The 15598-nt window shown below is 42.7% G+C and overlaps 1 long non-coding RNA gene across 1 annotated transcript; it reads left to right on the top strand.

Moving 5' to 3' along the window:
- The first annotated feature begins 1667 nt into the window (after positions 1-1667).
- On the top strand, positions 1668-5084 carry LOC103180810. Its single transcript, XR_006084950.1, has 4 exons — positions 1668-1978; positions 2939-3020; positions 4368-4566; positions 4679-5084. It is a non-coding gene; the product is annotated as an uncharacterized LOC103180810 (long non-coding RNA).
- The last annotated feature ends 10514 nt before the right edge of the window (positions 5085-15598 follow it).

Genomic DNA, 15598 nt, shown 5'->3' with positions numbered 1-15598 from the left:
CTCTAACCACTGAGCTACAGGACTCCAATACATATTGTAGTAAATCATATTGTAAATACATATTGACAATGATCTTCTTGGCGCAAGCACAAAGTCTTCTTGTTTTTCAGATATATCCAAGCAACAACAACAGCAAGATTACATTTGTATAGCGCCTTTCACGTTGGGAGGACGTCCCAAGGCGCTGGACAGTGTACAGCATTTCAGACAAGCAAGACCTTTATGTGAACTACAGCGAGGCTGTTACAGTAAAGAGATTTAAGTTACTGAAAGAGTGCTGAACAAAAATAACAAGCCACAGAGAAAATAACTTTCTGGGTTGTGATTATCAAAGAACTACACGTTAGACACAGAGGTTCTGATAGCTAAAACACGCCTCATTGTCGACATTGAGAAATGCTTCCATCAGTTCCAAACGTCAGTCAAAGGCACATCAAAAGCTAAAGAGTTGCAATTGGGTCACATTTCAATCATCAGAATTTGTTGCAGAAATGTATGGAAATTTTAAGGAGATAACCCCCCACCCACTTAAACTATAGAAATGTTGTTCTTCCAAGAGATGGAACTATCATTGAAATTATTAAAAGTACCATTATCAATTAAGTGAAGGCGTAAGACATTTACTATATTGAAGGTAATCGCAAAGGGCATAGTCTTTAAAATTAGAGCTAGGCCATTTAGGAGTGAAATCAGAAGGCATTTTTCACACAGAGTGTTATGGAAATCTGGAACTCTCTCACCCAAATGGCTGTGGATGCTGTGGATCCATCAACATTTTCAAGACTGAGTGGATAGATTTTTGTTAAGTCAGGGTACGAAGGGATATGGGGCAAGGGCTGGTAATTAGAGTTGTGGTGCCAATCATTCATGGTTTTATGAAATGGTGGAACAGGTTCGAGGGGCCGAATGGCCCATTCCTGTTCCTATGTTCATTTATAGTTGCCCACTGTCTACAAATAAATGACCAGGTACGATTGCAAAGGATTCGTCTCACGCTTTCACACCTAAAAATTCAGCAGGACAGGATTGAAATCTATTTCCTCTTGGAAAACAGCACAGGCTCAATGGTGAGGGCTGCAGCAGGTCACGGCCTTCAGCGGAGCCCAATTTCCACCTGTTCACCTGCAGTAACCTCTGGGCGCCTTAAGAATTGAAACTGTCGAAGTCTGAAGGTCCGGCTGAAGATTCTCAGCAGCTTGAAGGCCTGAGAATCTCTGGCACTGGAGTGATGTGGTGCCTCATGCCACTAAGCTTTGGATAGAGAGGCGGGGGTAACAAGCAGGCGTTCCCATCCCCCAGCCAAGCTGCTGTGGCCATCTGCAGAATATCACATTACCCATACAGTACCAGAGATTACATACCACCCGGTAACATGCTTAAACCAGCATAGTCCCTTCCCTGTAAAACAGTACATTCTGCTGCTGTGGGAGATTGGTGGTAAATCTCAGATCGAAAGGCAAGGCTCATAGGTCATGATATTAAAATGGATCCCTGAGGTTGGTGGAACAGCACTCCAATCAGGATGCCTTGATTATTATTCCTTAACAAAGGAATAGAAATGGAAAGAAAACGAAAAAACATATTTTATCGATATGCTTATCTGAACATTTACTGAACTTTACAGCATTATTCTGTGAAGTGCCTTGAGACACCTCGAAGATACGATAAGAAGCTATATTAATGCAAGGATTATTATTATTACTGTAAATTTCTACCGATCGTACTTGAATGGTGCTGGTTTGATTACACATTTTTATATATTTATAGATCAATGTTTCTTTATGCACAGGGCACATTTTGAACACTTGTTTACCTGTCTGCAAAAGATCTTTCCAGGTTACATCTCTCTACCCATCTGCAGATGCTGGTAACACATTGGGATATTTAAATAATTCCTTAGCTCCACACGAAGAAATCATCGGATCCTCTTATCAAAGACATCCATTTATTATGCAGATTCCATGAGAATTCCTTTCAGGTGAGATTGTCTGCTAAAAAAATGAGATTTTAGTGCAAAAGAACAAAAAAAACTGGTAAATAATTTTTTTTGTTTTTCTCCTGAAATGGTATTAGGTGAGACCATTCCTGCACCCACATGAAGGTATTAAGGAATAACCGCATTTGATGATTTTGCTATTAGTTTTACTCGTAGCATCTGAATGGAACAGGAAATGTGTAAGACACAGGAATGATCAAGGCAGTCCTGCTTGCAAATTCCATTAATTATACTTTAACATAATTAGTGGACAGTAGTTTTCATAGCATCCTCAAATCTATTTTAGATGAAGAAAGGGCATTCCAATTTCTTATTGTTTGTGAATGATCTGGGTTCTACTTTGCGGTATTTCTTGATATGAGGGTTTGTAATGAATTCCAGTTGACCCATTGGAACTCTGCCTTGGAAGCAGAGTGTGTCTTAATGGAAACTTCAAGGTCTCTACGATGTACTTCCTGTTATTAAAAGGCAATTTTCTCCCATCCACAATTTAGATTTCTTATATTCTTTTTAAAAATATTAAGAATACTGTAAGTTGGGTTAGATCTTAAAGAAGCGTTGAATAATGGATTACCAGAACAGAATAAAACTGTTCCTTTAAGCCACCTTACAGTTGACAAATGTTCATTGAGTGCACATTCAGCTAAGAAGGGGTAGAAAATAACACTTAAGACACAGCAAGACCACAGACAAGACTAGTTTAAATTATATTTTATGTTTCTTAGTGTGGCTAGATGCTTTTAAATCATTGGCAGTGTCAAATGTGCATTGTAACCATTTTCTTTAAAGAGCATATATATTTAGAGAGGCGGTTCAGATGAATTGTGGTGATGGAACAAACAATATACCAACCATGTGCTGCGATGGACCCAGTCGCACAAAATGTTTTAAGAAATCAATGTCTATTTAAATTGTTTTGCCTTTTTCTCTTTTCTCTTGTAGGCGAATCGTGAGCAACAATTCGATAGGCCAGGACTCTTTCAGCTTTGAAAAGAAACACATTGAGTGGACCTCATAGTAGAATGTAAGACACTGTACTGATCGGTATAGCAAAAGTACATCTCGAACAATACTTCCAGATATGCAAAGGCAGATGAAGGTAATTTTAGATCAGACCAACCAACATATTATTTTTACTCAAGGTAATCAGCAGCTGGATTGAGTTATCGGGATGAGTGTTTGAAGCCAGGATGATAGACTCATTCTGAACTCACTGTTCAGAAACAGTTTAATGCTGCGATGGGAAAATAATAGAGTTGGTATTCTGGAAGGATGAAATTTGATGGTTAGAGGGATTTCGTCATCCAAACCTTTCTTGTAATCTTATGATTAGATATTGAAACAGATGTTGACTAAAACTGAGCATTAAGTTGCTTGATACAATTTAATGGATTGTTTGCAATAACACGGCTTGGCCTCTCCACTAATCTTCATTCCCCCCATTCTGTGGGCAGGAGGAGTAGTTCTACAATACAAATATGTTTTCATTGACAAACTAAGTGCGAATAGTGCAGAAATAAAAGTGGTTTCCCGACGCTTTCCTTTTTTATACAATTTTTAAAAAGACATTTAAGGATTTATTTTACAAGTTGTAGATCACAATAAATATGAAATAACTAGAAGACAGCTGACAAAATAGTTCATTAAACACATTTTATTCATAAAAAAGCAAGGCCTCAAAGCAAAAAATAGAAAACCGTAAAATTGGATTGCAATACATTCACCACCCAGAAGAGACAGACATAATCACAAACCAAAATGGACTTAAACAAAAAGAAACAAAAGAAACCTATTGGATTCCAGCAACACGAATGATGAGATCTCTGATTCATAATCCCAAAGCTAGATTTTGGTAGATAAATACAATTCTAAAATTAAAAAGGTATTGGAACATCTTAAAATACAAAAACAAAACTCCTCTGGTCTGTAGTTGAAGCTGTTGTGATTTATACCAGTATTTTGACAATAGGCGCAAAAAATACAAAATGAGACTCTAAAAGCCTTATTATATAAAAATCGCTAAACATCAATTATCACTGTACAGTAGGAAAGCAAATGCAAATCAATGGATCGAGGGGCTGGGTAGCGTTATCGGGTTATCACATAAGCATTTCCCTCTGGGACTTCAGTTCTCATCCAGCCCAAAACAGGTCAATCTCCTTTCTGCTCGCTGTAGGTTTCAAACAAGAAATTCGCTGAGGAAATTTCAAGCCACTATGACAGTGGTCGTGTGGCCAGAGCAAGAAAATGTCTCTAAAGTTAGTTGATCGTGGGTGTATGGCGCGAGAGTGAAAGTATTGATGTCTTTTTTCTTGTGAGATAGATCAATATCCATTGCAACAAGTGTTTTCTTCCTCTCGTGTCTTTCCAGCAGTCTGTACAGAAACCAGAAGTGTTCCTTCCATTCCCGAGCTTCGTAAGATCTTTAACCAAATTATAGAGCTGACCCGAGCTGAAGTTCGATGGATCGAATGACCTCCTCCTATATGCCTTTATGATTTTATGAGCACTCCTGCTTTTTTCTTTAAAAGAAAAGGTTGCTTTTCGCCAAACGAGCAAAAAAAAACGAAGTAAGTGGACGATTACTTTGTCTTAAACGTCACTTAGAGGGGAATCTCCAATCCCTTCTACGGGTATCTTGTTTTCAGTCACTAATTATCTCGTATCATTTCATCTGCACAGGAAACAGAAGCTCGCAGAGATTGTTATCGAACGTGTGTGACCAGATTCCCGATGTAACACTGCTTACGGCTACTTCGTAAAGTAAATGGGGAAACAATAAATGTCAACGTAGGAGGTTTTGTTTTAATTGCGAGACTTCATTAAAAACATCTGTCTGACCCAAGGAATCGGTTAGCTTTTGTGTGTGTGTCCCATGTGCTAATAGCTGTCGTGAAAGGTCTGGCGATATGGAACATAAAACACACACACACACACAACTCCCACATTAACAAGTAATTGAAACTTGTGGCTTCACTGTCTGCAAACAGAATGCGGTTGTCAACAGCTCACTGTATCACGGAGTTGTTTCGCTATTGGCCAGCAATAATAATAATATAATAATAATTAACAATAATATAATAATTATTATTATTGGCCAGCAATGCAAGGGATATAAGAATAGCAACACTGCGATGTTCTATTGAGACGTTTCCTATGGGAGAAAAAAATGTTGCTAAATAGCTGAGGAGTTCAGTTATATATGTTAGTGGCTAATTTGCTCTTGGCCAAAAAAAAATCATCATTTTTTGAAAAGTACACAGTTCACAGTTTCCGTCTTATTACTTAGCAACAAGAGCCAATTAAAATAGTTCTCTCCAATTTCAGTCAATTAATAATGTTCCTTTGGGTAGAAAAAGAGGAGGCGTCAGCTCGCAATTGAACTTAAATGCCAAGTTGGTGTTGTTTAAGCGTCTTGGGATGTCCTCCCGATGTGAAGAGCACCCATTTATAAATGTATATTTGTATTGTTATTGTTTGTAATTACGAATAAATACATGTTTTACACTTTACTTTCTTTTTCTTTCTCTCTCTGATACATATATGCGCAAACACATCTCTGGCGACTTTCAAATGAGAGGTGAAATTAATGCAGAATTAATGTCAGTATGAACATCATTAATGTTTCTCTGTGATTAGGCAACGAGTATGACAATGTTCACCTGTCCTTGCTGTTCCAGCATGCGACATCATCCCAAGTCTCCCTACTAAACTTTCAACACCTTATCACAAAGGTGCAAAAGGATCTGGGTACTGAATAGGTTTGGGTCATGTGCACCATTCTCACTGCAGAAAGCATTCACTTGATGGGGCATATACTTCTTGGATACCTTTCATTGACTCCCCTGGAGTAACATGTCATCTTTTTGCTTTGTAATTATCTGCTCTGATCTTCTTTCTCTCTGTCCTCTCTGATCTCATGTCTCACATTCACATCAGTCACATTACCTCCTAATGGTGTGACATTTTGTCACAGAAATGCAAACATCGTTATAAAAAGGCCCCATTGGAGAGGCTGGATCTGTTTTCATTGGAGCAGGTTAAGGAAGGACATGATTGAGTTGTACATTATGGGAAGTTTGGTTAGAGAAATAGGGAGAAGTTATTTCTATTATTAAGGGAGTCAGGGACATAGATATAAGATAGCAACAAGAAGAGTGAACGGAGAATTGTTTTCAAGCAGAATGTAGTTCGGATGTGGAACTCCCTGCTGAGTATGGTGGCGGAGGTGGAGTCCATTGCAGCTTTCAAGAGGGATAGACAGGCCTATGAAAAGAGGGCCTTAAAAGGGTGTTGGGTAAGGCAGGGTGGGAGACTTGAAACAATTTCCTAGCTCTGTGAGCCAGTGCAGACTCTGCCCCGTAGATTTTTATGTCTCTGTGTTTCTAAGCAATAACCTTACCGGGTGACAGTTTACATAGTATATAGATACTCAAGAAAGAAACCTCATTCCTTTCTTCCTCCTCTCGTGTCTTCTTTTTATACTGTATCATCAAATCATATAACAATCATTGTTCAGGTGCATCTGTAACTTGTTTTAGTTCTTGTTATTCGTATGAAAGTCAGGTGTAACATAATATATTAACAATCTGATTTATTTCCTGCAAGTCCTGTTTATGAGGTGTCAATGTGGTGTAATCCATGCAACTGTTGTACTTTCCTGAAACAAACCTGAGTTATCAATGACTAAGTCAATTGTTAGCTTATTAGTAGAATACTGTAATAACAATGTGGTAACAATATTATAACAACAGTCATTACATTTGGTATAGCACCTTTCATATCAGGAGCACGTCTCAAAGCACTTCACATGACGAACTGTAAAGTGGAGTCACTGTGTGCTTTGAGGATGAAACCAGCAGCCAATTTTACACACAGCAATGCCCCTCAGACAGTCATGAAGTGAGTGACCAATTATATTGTTGGTCAGGGCCCCAGGAAAAAAACATTGTATTATTAATCCTTACATAATTGTAGCGGTCCAAATAATAACCTGGTTTGGATCCAAACTGCTGGATGGGATAACAGCTCATGGGCTCAAAAACTGCAATTCACCAATGAAAATCTTAGCTCTCATTGTCTGTATAATGTACAGAGCGGTAATTATTCTCTTTGATATTTAATGCAGAATCCCTCATCACATTTGGCAGCTGATCTTTCGTGCAATATAGCTTTTTTTTTTAACTTGGAATAAGTCACCCCATCCCCCCAAAATAGATTGAATTATACAACCAATATTTTTTCCCAGATGCTAAGAGGATGATGGGACGTTCCAACAACAACAATTTGCCTTTATAGAGCATCTTTCATGTCGGGAGGATGTCCCAAGTCACTGGACAGTGAAGGGTTTGCACCTCAGCTGGGGGTTGGAGTCGAAAGTGGTGGAGGGCAAGGTGGGGGTGGGAAGATGACCAGAGTCACAGTTGAAAAGGAAGGTCTTGAGAAGGGGTTTTGAAGGTGGCAGAGCGTGAGGACAGAAATGCTGAAGATAGAGTGGGCAGGGCAGTGGACATGGAGCAGACCAGTTCCTGCCAAGCAGAGGGAGCAGAAAGGTTGGCCAAGTTTAATAGGTCACCGAGGTAGTATTTCTTGTAAATTCTCTGAAATGCTAGGTTAATAGATTAAATCCAGACCCGGCTGGAATTTTCCTCCAAATATAGCTTGTACTGGATTCTTATGTGTGAGTTGACTTGTAGGGTGTGATTTCGTGAAAATAATGTGTGAGTAGTGTCCCAGGCATCCCACCCTCCAATTACCTAAGGATGGCAGGAGAAGCAGAAAATCACATACCATTAGCAACCCATGTTGTAGCTCTTTGGTTTAGTGAAGGTTCCTAACTCACTCTCACAGCAGTTCTTTGCTCTTTGCTCTTGCTGCCCCCAACCCCCCCACCCCCACCACAGCTCGGAGTCCTGCTCTTCCGCTGTGAAGCCCTCTGGGACTAGCTATGTTAATGCAAGTTGTTGTTGTAGTGACAAGTCTGAGACTGATAGATTTTTTTAAAAATAGAGGGATTAGGGGATATGGGGAGAGGGCAGGTAATTAGAGTTAGGTCTGAAGATCAGCCATGATCTTATTGAATGGCGGGGCACAGGCTGGAGGGGTCGAATGGCCAACTCCTGCTCCTAATTCTTATGCTCTTATGTTCTAAGTCATCGACATTTAACGGTTGCATAATGGTTGTCGCGATCATCGGTCAGCATCTCTTCTCCGCGAGCAGTTCCTGAGGTTGCAGGACAATGCTGCAAAGTGTTAACTTTACACTTAAACTAAACTCAAGAACACCGAGGTAAAACTTGCGGTGTTCCTTCAACCTCGTGGAATTAAAGTTAAGAACGGGTTTAAGACCGCAGCTTAACCATTATGATTTTAAAGAAATTATATGTCTTTTTTTTTAAAAAAGCCAGTCCGCCAATTCGCTCTGAGACAATTTTCCTTTATTTGAGGCGAAAATGGTATCGTTACTCCAACATAAAGCCAAACAAAAGGTTATGCTGGAAGTTTGCAGTTTTACTGCTGATGTACGGTTTCATTTTAGTCTCTGCTTTTATATTTTACGCTTAAACTTAACCACGCGGTTAAGTCTACAGTTCTAAAGTTGTGTATTTTCCAAGTAGAATTAAGATGTAAATGAAACGGGTTCTGATGCAACGCCTTATCATTCAACAGTAAATCATTCCTCTTAACTGGCAAAACACAATTTTTTGAGGATTTTGTGGATTTTGTCTGGATTTAATCTATTAACCTTCTTTCGCCCACAAAATATACAGTCAATTAACTTGATAGCACACCGTGTGAAGCGCTTTGAGACGTTTGAGACGTGATGAGGTGCTATGTCAAATAATAATGATCAAATGCCAGGATTATTATAATTATTAGTACATTCTCCTCTTTCTGGTCGGCATAACATGTTGAGAAATAGCTATTATTTTGTTGTGAGGCTGTTTGTGACATTTCGCGGCTCAGATCCAAGCAAACACCAGATGAAACTTCTTCTTTTTTTGATATTTAAATGAAAAGTCTCGAAAATTTGGTTCATTGGGACCCCGCCGCAAGACTGTCCTAAAAGAGAGTGTGACAAGTTTTGGTGAGCTCGAAACAACTTTTTAACAAAGTGCTAGCAATTCACAGTCTCAATGCACACTTACTGTTACTATTGAACAGGTTAACTACATCTGCTAATATTACTCTCCGTTTACCCCCCCATCCCCTTCCACACTCAAACATATATTAACAAACACAGGCACACACTCTGTCATACATCAAGATAATATTCTTGATATATATATACATATGCATGCAAATTAAAGACTGATACTGACACAAGCACACGCACCCACATACACACACAATATACCCATATATACTATATATATATACAATATATATACTATATATATACACATATACCCATAGACACAGAAAATCTGTATGAAGGCAAAATACCTCTCCCCTATATAAATATGTTCTCTGTGTGTGTGGTGTGTGTGCTCCTGTGTGTGTGTGTGGTGTGTGTGTGCTCCTGTGTGTGTGTGTGTGTGTGGTGTGTGTGTGCTCCTGTGTGTGTGTGTGTGTGGTGTGTGTGTGCTCCTGTGTGTGTGTGTGTGGTGTGTGTGTGCTCCTGTGTGTGTGTGTGTGTGTGTGGTGTGTGTGTGCTCCTGTGTGTGTGTGTTCCTGTGTGTGTGTGTGTGTGTGGTGTGTGTGTGCTCCTGTGTGTGTGTGTGTGTGTGTGTGTGTGTGTGTGTTGGGTGTGTGTGCTCCTGTGTGTGTTGGGGTGTGTGTGTGTGTGTGTGCTCCTGTGTGTGTGTGTGGTGTGTGTGTGCTCCTGTGTGTGTGTGTGTGTGTGTGTGGTGTGTGTGTGCTCCTGTGTGTGTGTGTGTGTGGTGTGTGTGCTCCTGTGTGTGTGTGTGGTGTGTGTGTGCTCCTGTGTGTGTGTGTGTGTGTGGTGTGTGGGTCTGTGGCAACTCTTTAAAATGCTTTCAGTAAAAACACTAAAAATACTGACTCAGTGTTTCAAACTATTTTAGTCTCTGTGAAAGAGTCCTTCCTTTTCTACTGTGAAACAGAGTGAGAGAGAGAGAGAGTGAGAGAGAGAGAGAGAGAGAGAGAGAAAACCCACACATAAAATATAGCAAACCCCCCCCCCCAAAATAAATAAATAAATAAAGGGAAATCGTGAATTGTTGTCGCAGTCGTAACCCAAGTCCCTAAAAAGCTGAACCGGTTGACAGTTCCGACAGAACTGGAGGAAACATTGGATGCACTAAAAAGGACTGGTCCAGGAGCATCTTTTGAGGTGTGTGTTGTGTTGTGTTTTTTCTTCTTTCTTTTTTCATCCTTTCAACAGAATAGCAAAGCAGATGTGGTGGGTGGGGGGGGTGGTGTGGTGGGTGGGGGGGGGTGGTGTGGTGGGTGGGGGGGGTTGGTGTGGTGGGTGGGGGGGTTGGTGTGGTGGGTGGGGGGGGTTGGTGTGGTGTGGTGGGTGGGGGGTGGTGTGGTGGGTGGGGGGGGTTGGTGTGGTGGGTGGGGGGCGTTGGTGTGGTGTGGTGGGTGGGGGGGGGGTTGGTGTGGTGTGGTGGGTGGGGGGGGTTGGTGTGGGGGTGGGGGGGTTGGGGTGGTGTGGTGGGTGGGGGGGTTGGGGTGGTGTGGTGGGTGGGGGGGGGTTGGGGTGGTGTGGTGGGTGGGGGGGGTTGGTGTGGTGGGTTGGTGGGTGGGGTTGGTGTGGTGGGTGGGGGGGGGTGGGTGTGGTGGGTGGGGGGGGTTGGTGTGGTGGGTGGGGGGGGTTGGTGTGGTGGGTGGGGGGCGTTGGTGTGGTGGGTGGGGGGGGTTGGTGTGGTGGGTGGGGGGGTTGGTGTGGTGTGGTGGGTGGGGGGGTTGGTGTGGTGGGGGGGTTGGTGTGGTGTGGTGGGTGGGGTTGGTGTGGTGTGGTGTGTGGGGGGGTGGTGGTTGGTGTGGTGTGGTGTGTGGGGGGGTGGTGGTGGGTGGGGGGTGGTGGTGGGTGGGGGGGGTTGGTGTGGTGTGGTGTGGTGGGTGGGGGGCGTTGGTGTGGTGTGGTGGGTGGGGGGGAGTTGGTGTGGTGTGGTGGGTGTTCGTTCTGTGGAATCACACCCCAATAATTTCTGGAGTCTGCTTGTGTGTGTGAGAGTGTGTGTGTGTGAGTGAGTGTGAGTGAGTGTGTGTGAGAGTGAGTGTGTGTGAGTGTGTGTGTGAGTGAGTGTGTGTGTGAGTGAGTGTGTGTGTGTGTATAAGAGTGTGTGTGAGTGTGTTGTGTGTGAGTGTGTGTGTGTGTGAATGAGAGTGTGTGAGTGAGTGTGTGTGAGTGTGTGTGAGTGAGTGTGTGTGTGTGTGTATAAGAGTGTGTGTGAGTGTGTGTGTATGTGAGTGTGTGTGTGTGAGTGTGTGTGTGAGTGTGTGTGAGTGAATGAGTGTGTGTGTGTGAGTGAGTGTCAGTATGTGTGTGTGTATGAGTGTGTGAGTGTGTGAGAGTGAATGTGTGTGTGAGTGTGTGTGTGAGTGTGTGTGTGTGTGAGTGTGTGAGTGTGTGTGTGAGTGAGTGTGAGTATGTGTGAGTGTGTGTGTGAGTGAGTGTGAGTATGTGTGTGTGTATGAGTGTGTGAGTGTGTGTGTGAGAGTGAATGTGTGTGTGAGTGTGTGAGTGTGTGTGTGAGTGAGTGTGAGTGAGTGTGAGTATGTGTGAGTGTGTGTGTGAGTGAGTGTGAGTATGTGTGTGTGTGTGAGTGAGTATGTGTGAGTGTGTGTGTGTGTGTGACAGCTTTCTGACAACTTCTCACCTGCTAAACTCCCTTGTAACCTAAAACCCCAGACAGTCTCTGGCAACTCTTTTTATATATATATATATAAAAAAAATACTTTTGAGATATTTTTAACACAGCAGAGACCAAAGGAGAGAGAGCGCGAGAAAGGGAGAGAAAGAGAAAGAGAGAGAGAAAGAGAAAAAGAAAAAAAAAAGGGGGTAATTGAAAAAACACCTGACGGAAATATAATAACATAATCGCATCGCTGACAATCAGTCAGTCATTCAGTTCTTTCTTTTCTTGGTAAACATCCCCCAGACAGACATCACCATCTGTGAGCAAAACCGAGACAGTCAAAGTCAGTGCAGAGTGAAAAAAAAAACCGCATAATAATGATGATGCTCACTGCTGTGTTGCTGTTGGATTTTATTTGGGATTGAAACCTCCTCTCTGGTCCCCTGGTCAGTCCAGAGACCACACAACCCTTTCACCTCCTCCATCAACTCCAGACTGATGGTCCACTAAAGCCACCACACAGGGAAAGGCTTTGAGCACCCACCCCACCCCTGACCTGGCTCTGGGTTCTCCAAAGGTCAACCCCCACCCCCCCACAACAATCTCCCCCCCCACAACAACCCCCACCCCCCCAACACACGCACACATATGCGCACTAACACTCCCCAGACCTACATGAAACACCACATCGCCCCCCGCGTGCCCTCTGCGCCCTAACGGATTCAAGAACCAACCATTCCGTAAAGACACCCACTGTGAAACTGGGTCTAAAGTGTCCATTAAGTGTAGGGGGGGGGGGGAAGGAGGGGGTGGGGTGGCGGTGGGTGGGGGGGACACACAAAGGGAAGTGATGAGGCTCGAATAGCTTTTGATCCTTTGGGATGTCTTTGGGCTGCTCTGTTTACACTCCTTGTGGCTGATCATTTGGAGGGGTGGGTGGGTGTGTGTGTGGGGGGGTTGTTGGGGGAATCTTTTGTCTGAAGTTTGCGCTTTCGGTCAACCGCGTGTTTTTGAAGCTCGTTTTTTCCCAGAAAGATCAGATCACCTCTTTGAGTCACACTTTAGTGTGTGTGTGTGTGGGAGGTGGTGGGGGGGGGAAGAGGGTGGAAGCCATCACTTGTACTGTGACACTACTTTGGGCAAGAATAAAGAGAGGGTGGGGTGGGGGTGGTAGAAAGAGAGAGAGAGATAGACTAAGAGAGAGAGGGGGAGGTTGATGGTGGTGGGGGGGTGGTTTGGTGGTGGTGGTGGTGGGGGGGTGGTTGGTGGTGGTGGGGGGGCGGGGGGGTGGAGGTGGGCCGAAGACGTTGATTTGTTTCAATTCAAGCTGAACAGGTAGAACGAGCTATGAAAGTGGTTCTTCTGATCTTCTGGAATTCAAGCGGTTGCAGCGAACAAAATATCCATTACCAGACTCAGACTGGCCCCGTAGTGTGTAACTCGACCTCCTCCCCTTTGTGCACGGTGACCTGGAAACGAACAAAAGGCAAGAAAGACTGCCTCTGGGCTGGACCCTGAAAAGGTGCCCGTGGGAAAAAAGGTGTCGCAAATCGGGAAGAACGTGTACATTCAAGTGCTTAACAGCAACCATAATAGAGGCGATTGTCGGTGTTCTATACCTGGCACCCAACCTATCATTAAAAAGCGAAATCAAATATTATCATGCACGCAAGAATGCCACTTAACCTCCACCCCACCCCCACCCCCATCTCCCCCCTCCCTCCCCAGTTAGCAGTCAGCAAGCCACGCATCCAGGTCTGTTGTGCAATAATAATGATAATAAAAATAATACTGATAATAATCCTTGCATTTGATACAGCGCCTTATCACGTCTTCGAGACGTCTCAAAGCGATTCGCGGAATAGACTGTAAAGCGAACTGACTGTATGTTTTGTGCTATGGTGAAGCACGCGCTAAAAAAAAAAATTGCTTCTTGCCGAGCTCTGCATATCCACGTTCAAACAGAACACTGCCTACTTTCTATTAAACAACTGGAAAAAATTGGACGAAATGCATCTGACAGATGCCGTGCGCCAGAAAGTACAAGTGAATGTTGAAAGCTGTAATGGGCATTCAGTTCTCGTAGGGCTAATATTGCAACTGGAAGAATTTAACATGTAAATGAAACCCACTGCTAGGAATTCCCTGTGTGCCCCTCGTGTCTAGATATTTCAAACATATTTTAAAATCGAGGTAGGAACATAGGAATATAGGAACAGCCAGGCCATTCAGCCCCTCGAGCCTGTTCAGCCATGCTATAAAATCATGGCTGATCTGTACCTCAACTCCAAATACCCGCCTTTATCCCATATCCCTTGATACCCTTGCCTAACAAATATCTGTGAGCGCAATTGGCTTCCGCATTTCACCCACAAAATATACAGTCAATTCACTTTGCGGTATGTGCTGTGAAGCGCTTTGAGACGTCTTGAAGACGTGATAAGGCGCTGTATCAAATGCAAGGATTATTATTATTATTATTATCTACCCACCTCAGTCTTGAAAATTTGAATGGATAAAACATCCACAGTCTTTTGGGGAGACAGTTCAAGATTTCAACTAGGTGAAGGCTGGCATTTGGTTCCACTTTAGTCGTGTTTCCATCCACTCTATAGAACAGAGTGTTCACAAAGTCATGTTACCCTCACAATTTTATTCTGAGGTGCACTGACCAACAACTGAAACATGTGGAAGAATGATGATAACTCTATTTAGAAGTACTCAGTTGTATTCGGTACAAATGTTTAACTGTACTTGGCTGTCCAGAGGATGAGTGTGTGTGTGAGTATCATCTGTTTTCATGGCAGATAATGATCCTTCACCATACATCTTCTGTGACATGGATGGAGTGATGAGGAAGTTAGTGGTATCAGTCATGGTTACACTCGATTCATAGAAAATAGAAATTTATCGTAAGAAAAAAACACAGGAGGTAACAGAACTCTGTGAACACTCTGTATGTAGTTAATGTGTGCTGCACGAAAATATCTCCACTTTAATATCATTGTGAATAAGGTTTCTTTGGGGGTAGGGTGAGGAGAGGTGTTTGGAACCTTTAGCTGAAACAGGAATTTTTGCATTTGGTATGTTTATCTTTCTGTAGTGCTGTAAATAACATTAACTCGGAGAAACACCATCTGATAAATTGTTTTATATTTTAACCTTGGCAAGGTAATTCTCCTTCCGACGTGAAATACGCTATCCAAAAGTAATGCAAATGTAATTTGTTGTTGTTTTATGTGCATGGAAACGTCTGTTTTCCCGTTGCTTCCAAATCCAGTAAAACTGTAGCTCCTGGGAAGAGAAACAAAGAGAGAGGCATTTCATGATAATGCACAAATACAAAGCACATTTGGGGGGAAAAAAAACGGGATTCCTTATGTCCCATAGCGATAATGATTCTTATTTGATAGAGCATTGAAACGTCTCAAAACGCTTCGTAGGTAATTGCTGTCGAGTGGCTGAGTTTGAGCACGAATGGATTGCAAATAAAGGAAGAACTCCTCTTCTGGGAGTCTCAAACGAGTGGAAAAATAGCTTAGCAGTTGGGATTATTGGAAGCTGTTTGCGTGTTTGATATACAGTATCTCTCACTTCATGATGCAATAACCCTTCCACATACAGAGGTAACATGTGCTTGTACTGGAGCTCAGTTTGCAAGGGGGATGGGGGTTTGAGTTCAGCAACTACTGTAAGTTTTACCCCACAATTCTCATCAACCGTGTTGCCTTGTATGAATCGTCGCCAGAACCCACTTTCTGTTCTGTTCCAAACCCAGAGCCGGCCCTGAAATATTTTAACGGGTTGATTGGAACTTTGTAAAACTTAAAAA

The sequence above is a fragment of the Callorhinchus milii genome, unplaced genomic scaffold, assembly GCF_018977255.1.
Source record: "Callorhinchus milii isolate IMCB2004 unplaced genomic scaffold, IMCB_Cmil_1.0 Scaffold3, whole genome shotgun sequence".
Lineage (NCBI taxonomy): Eukaryota > Metazoa > Chordata > Chondrichthyes > Chimaeriformes > Callorhinchidae > Callorhinchus > Callorhinchus milii.
Note: the sequence above shows the minus strand (reverse complement) of the source record. Positions and strands in the feature narration are given on the sequence as shown.